This window comes from Alligator sinensis, unplaced genomic scaffold (genome assembly GCF_000455745.1).
Source record: "Alligator sinensis unplaced genomic scaffold, ASM45574v1 scaffold215_1, whole genome shotgun sequence".
NCBI lineage: Eukaryota > Metazoa > Chordata > Crocodylia > Alligatoridae > Alligator > Alligator sinensis.
Window position 1 is genome coordinate 715,358 of NW_005842259.1, and position 5,271 is coordinate 720,628.

The following is a 5,271-nucleotide window of genomic DNA, read 5'->3' on the forward strand; positions in this document are numbered from 1 at the left end:
GTTAACGGTCGGCTGCTCCGACCCCCGGGGGGGAGGGGCTGGTAGCGGCACATCCCGTCCTCTGCGCGTTGGCTTCAGGGCCTGGCGCGTGACAGACGGGGCTGCGCGCATGCGTACGTGGCGCTGCTGCCCTCGCGGCAGCCACGTGCGGGCGTCGGCCAGGGCGGGGGTTTGCCCTGGGCTCAGCAGCGCTGTGCAGTGAAGTGAATGCCAGTGGCTGGGGGGGGGGTGTTCCCTGGCTTCAGCTTGTGTTGATTTCCCCCTCCCAGCAAGAGTAGATGTGCCCCCGCACAAGAGAGGGAGCCTGGGGCAGCAGTTGTGGGGTGCTTTGGGCACTGGGCTACAGGGCTTCTCAGTGCAGGGGCCTTCCACTGCCAGTACTGCTACTCGTGACTCCTGTTTGCACGCCTGCCCTGGCAGAAGAACTAGGGGTCTGGCCTTAAAGCTAGCGGCCACCCTGCTTAAAACGAGCAAAAGGAAGTTCTTATTCACACAGCACATCCTTACAGTGTGCAGCTCCTTGCCTCCAGGTGTCACGGCAGTCAAGACTTTAGCCAGGTTCAAAAAAGGATTGGACAAGTTCTTGGAGGAAAGGGGCAATGGCACCTGTTGGGCGCGGGAGCTGGGGGCACGGCCTCCGAATCAGAACTCCTTGGCCTAAATGCTGAAGGCTGCAAGTGCGAGAGGCGCAGTGGGGGAAACTGTTCTCACCAGGTTACCTCTCCCTTTCAGCACCTGCTCCCTGCCACCTGTCCCCTGACTGAGTACAAGGCAGTTCTTATCTTCTTACAAGGCAAACCCAGGGATTTCAAATAGGAATCCACTGTGTTAAAAAGATTCTGACTGGTTGTGATCTCCCCAAGTTCTTTGCAACAGAAAAAAAAAAGTTCTATTATTTCCCCATAGCCAAAAAATAGTGAAACAGAGCTGGCATTTTTCCAAGGGGTGGCTTGAGTCTAGAAGGGTTGAGAACCACTGTCTGTCGGACACACCCTGGATGAAAGGCAGAGCAGGGAGGCACAGTAACACAAGGTGCTAGCATGCTGTTTGAACTGAAATAAATAATAATTATAATATCAAAAGCTGTCATCATAAGAATTCCTCTCCTAAGAACAAGCCCCTGGGAAAACCAAAGCAAACCCAGCCTTGAGATACTGTAGTGCTACTGCCTAGGTCAGCTAATGTAAACCATCGTGCCTAACTCAACAATTCTCAGCTGGATCAAGAGATCACATACCTAGGGAGCTGGATTTGGTCTCCTAGTTCTACAGCATGACAACAATAGCTGTGCATCCTGGATGTAATGTTGCTAAACCCTTGGAAGAAGGAAGAGACTGTATTTCAAGGGCTGGAAACAGTTTCAAGTAACAAAGGGAAAATGGTACCACATTCAGAGATATAGGTTCAATATAGCAATACTGAGGAGATGGGGGAAGCTCCTCACAACAGTGTAGCTTAAGGTGATCAAGAGCTCTAGTTTTTATTAGTGTTAGTGATTTCAGGCAGCATTCCTGAAAATGCATGTAATTGATGCAGGAAACATGTACCACACTTACTACATACGTTAAGGGAATAGCACTTGCAATCTGTTTCCAAAACCATAGACCTCAACGCAACTAAGTGCTGGAGATGCTCCTCAAAATCTCAACTGGCAGAACTAATACATTCATAGACAAGGGTGACACATTTCAAATGTAGTCTTCCCTAGACAGAAAGAGTATCTCCAGAAATGCTGGGCATTTCCACAGTAATGTAAAAAAATAAAAGCACACCCCAAGCATTGGAGAGCAGTAGTATCCATACAATACATCCCAAGCATTGGAGAGCAGTAGTATCCATACTCAAGGCAAACCACCCCATACCCATAGGAAGTACTTCCATAACTCAGCCAAAGAACTGCACTCCTTCAGCATGGTAGATTATCTTTTAAGAGGGAAGCTCAATTGTGCATTTTCCTGGGTTACTTATGACTACAGAGTTCCCTCCCACAGGATCCAAGAGCTACCTCAAATGTAACCCCTTCCTGTCCCAGTTGCAAGGCACATTTCTTTGAGCTGGTGGTCACAACACACATCCTTCATAGTATATCAGAACAAAGGACAAACCAGTAAAAAATGTCCCCACCCCAGGGATAGGAACAGAGAAGGCAAATGTAATAGGTGATAGTTATGTTACTTAATACATCACTGAAAGGCACCCAGATAGCATGATGCACAATACAAGAAACTAAGCAGAACCAGACTCATGTCAAATGGATTAATAAACACCTGCTACAGGTTCTGTTTGGTAAATGAATTGAACACATGGCAACTCTCCTTTACTTCATCTGGCAGAAAAAGAGAAATGCATACATAAAGCAGATGCAGTACGCCATATGCCATTAAGCAGGAGGCAATGACCATTCACACCAGATAAACCCCGACCCCACCCTCCATCACCCCTACTCCATATTCAGATCTAGAAGCTCTAGAAGGGGAAACTGGACTGCAGGAAAAGTTTCTGCTTGCTCTTTTTTCAGGTAACAAGGAAAAAACTCAGCCTGAGGAGACCAGAAGGAACAGAATTGGAAGGAGAAAAATACCAGGGGGATTCAGCTGAAGGGGCGTCATTGTGCCCTTGCAACTGAGATCCAGTCCTCATTTTTGCTTTCCACTATTTCACTTTACTGTTTCCCCTGCCCTGCAGGAGGAGTGATTTAATAATGTGAGGAGCCTAAACGCCAATGCTGAAGCAGTGAATCAGTGCCTTTCTCCACTCCAGATCCCCAAAAGCGATCTAGTCTGGCAGTGAATTTACATGTTCTTCCAATACCACTAAGAGAGGTGATTAGGCTCATTCACCAAACATCATTAAGGTCCCAAAGCAGCCACTTGCAATGCTTTTACTTAAGACTGACACCACCCACTGCTGTTTTCTCCATACAAGCTCATAAAATGCTGAACATTATGCTTGTTTAATGTTGTACAGTCATAACCTTGTGACTTTTGCACATGGGCAGTTTGGCTTACATAATACTAGTCACTTGTGCAGGTAGGAGTTTGTGGGAAGTTGCTTGTGGGATCCTTTCCACTGCATGCTGTCTGGGTGTCACATATCTGGTACTGCCTCAGACAGTGATGAGAAGCTGTTTTGTGACTTTTTCCTTGGCCTTCTGAGATTAGATATTCTAATCACCAACAGAAAAAATGGATTAGGTGTAACAAACCAGCAGTTGCTGTACATCAGCCATACCCTCCTGGTTCACTGCAGTTCTACAGTACAAGTGGCACTCAATTTTAATGCCAGTTTCTCCTGCACTGTGGTATTAAGAATGGGGATAAAAGGCAGGGAGGGGATTGTATTTGGCTTTTATATTGAAAAGCCTGTGATAGGGAATTCAGCTCCAAATGAGGAGAGGAAAATCCCAGTTCCAATGCAACAGGTGTGTAAATAAAATACCCACTCTAGCAGAGTGGGTGTGTACACTCACCACTACCAGGAGCACCACTCTGAGAGTACAGCATGTGCAAAATGAGTGTCTGGGGTCTAACAGATTGGGAGAGGCATGTGGTAAGGGAGAGGCTCTGGGCTTACCAAGGTTGGTAGATATACCATATCCCCCCTCCCCCAAATAAAAAGGCTCATCAGATTAAGAATGGATTTTTTTTCTCTAGCTCCTGGCAAACAGATTCTTTTTCCCAGCCCTCCCCCAGTGGATGACCTGCACTGGGTTGCCTTGGGTGTCCTGGGTGTGGAAACCAAGGATCTATCAAGCCAAGCTTCATTTCAACTACAAGGACCTTTGTACCATTTGTACCAGTAATAGTACAACTGCACCCTCCCTTCCAAGGCAGCTTTTTATCATGGCATGAGACAGCTGAGAAACAGGTCCTGAACATCCAGCTCCATAACATATAAGAGGCCGATTGTTGCTTAAGGTCCCAGCAAGGGGGCAAAGGAGTGAGTTCACAGCAAAAGGAACTGACAAAATAAAGTAGCACTAGTTCCAGTTAACCCCTTTGTCATCACAGGTACTCCTATTGCTTCAGGCATCTTCAATTTAGAGCTATTCAGTACCAAACCCTTTACTCCCACCAGGCCCTCCTTATCCCACAAACCCCTTACTAAGGGTAGGTGTCCAACGGCCATATGTCACAAATGGCTTTTCTGCGGCAGCCTGCCTGCACCACAATAACTTTGCTACCATTTAACCCTGGCAAGCAGTTTCACACAACCCACAGTTCAGCAAATACAGGCCTTTAGGAGGTCACCAGACACATGTTTGGACATGACTGAGGAATGCCTTGGTGCTTCTACAGCACCCCCACAACACTGAGCAACAGTGTTAGCTGCAAGCAGAAAGTAGCTTCAACAGGCAGATAGCTCCCACCTGCAGATGGGAAGAGGGCAGATGAAGAAGCAGGGCCTGGGAGGGCCCTCCAGAGCTCATCTCATCCAGTGGTTCTCAACCTTTTTTGTAACCAGGACCCATTTGTAAAAGCATTGATGGCCAGTCCCCACCCAACACCCCTCACTCCCCACCCACTGCCCCCAGCATGTGGGGTGGGGGGTTTGGGGGGCAGCAGGGGCCCCCAAGCAGCCCCTTGCAGGCTGGATCTCTGCCAATCTGCAAGGGAAAAACCACTGGGTTTTTTTCCCCACGTTTTTCTCCTTTAAAGGAGAATCCATTTTAAAAGTTTGTTAATCCATTTTTTAAAGTTGGCTCCCACCCTTTCATACATTCTTGCAACCTACGGGTTGAGAAACCCTGATCTAGTCCGACCCCCTCCCTGAGGCCGGATCACCCCCCACCTCCTCCCCATCCAACTACATGCAGGAGGGACCGTGGGAGATAGCTCTCACCTGCAGAGGGGAGTCGGCGATCCCCCACGTCCCGCGCATCCAGCACTGGATGTCCGAGCCCTCCCCGGAGCCTGGGCTGGTCCCTCTCGGCGCCCGGCGACTCCAGCCACAATTAATGCCCGGCCGGGCCGGGTGCGGGACAAGACGTGCATTGCACAGCCTCACCCCAGCTTTCCCCTGGTCCAGGCACGGCAGCACGACACGCCTAGATGCCCGCATCACCACGCGACCCGCGGCGGGGGACGATCGTCCCCACTGCAGGGCTGGAGCCTGGGGTCAGCGACCGGGGAGCGACTCCCAGCCGTTGCCCTGCCCCGCCCCGTCGGCCCACGTGCAAAGCCCGAGAAGCCCCCGGGCGCGGGATCGGCCGCTCGGCGCTTCGGACACTGGCTCTTCTCTCTCCTGCCCGCTCCTCCATCCCCCCGGAGC

General features: G+C 49.8%; 1 protein-coding gene across 4 annotated transcripts in view; it reads right to left on the reverse strand.

The window, feature by feature from the left end:
- The window catches only part of TEF (TEF, PAR bZIP transcription factor), an 18,961-nt gene extending 13,696 nt beyond the window's left edge, over positions 1-5,265 (reverse strand). For all 4 annotated transcript variants that reach the window (XM_025208917.1, XM_025208914.1, XM_025208915.1 and 1 more), the window contains exon 1: positions 4,843-5,265. The gene's annotated coding sequence lies outside the window, so the exon portion shown is untranslated. The remainder of the gene's footprint in view (positions 1-4,842) is intronic.
- Between the last annotated feature and the right edge of the window lie 6 nt (positions 5,266-5,271).